We start from the raw sequence: 219 nt of genomic DNA, 5'->3' as shown, positions 1-219 counted from the left end.
TTCTGCATGTCCATCTCATGTATGTATACATATTATATATATGCTTGTGTGTGCACATCTGTGTGTTTGTGTGTGTGTATCTCTGTATGTATATTATATATATTTTTGTGTGTGTGTAGTATATCCATTTCATGTATGTATGGATTCTTTTATTCTTTTACTTGTTTCGGTCATTTGACTACGGCCATGCTGGAGCACCACCTTTAGTCGAGCAAATCG

This window comes from Octopus bimaculoides, chromosome 23, assembly GCF_001194135.2.
Source record: "Octopus bimaculoides isolate UCB-OBI-ISO-001 chromosome 23, ASM119413v2, whole genome shotgun sequence".
In the NCBI taxonomy this organism is placed as follows: domain Eukaryota; kingdom Metazoa; phylum Mollusca; class Cephalopoda; order Octopoda; family Octopodidae; genus Octopus; species Octopus bimaculoides.
Note: the sequence above shows the minus strand (reverse complement) of the source record.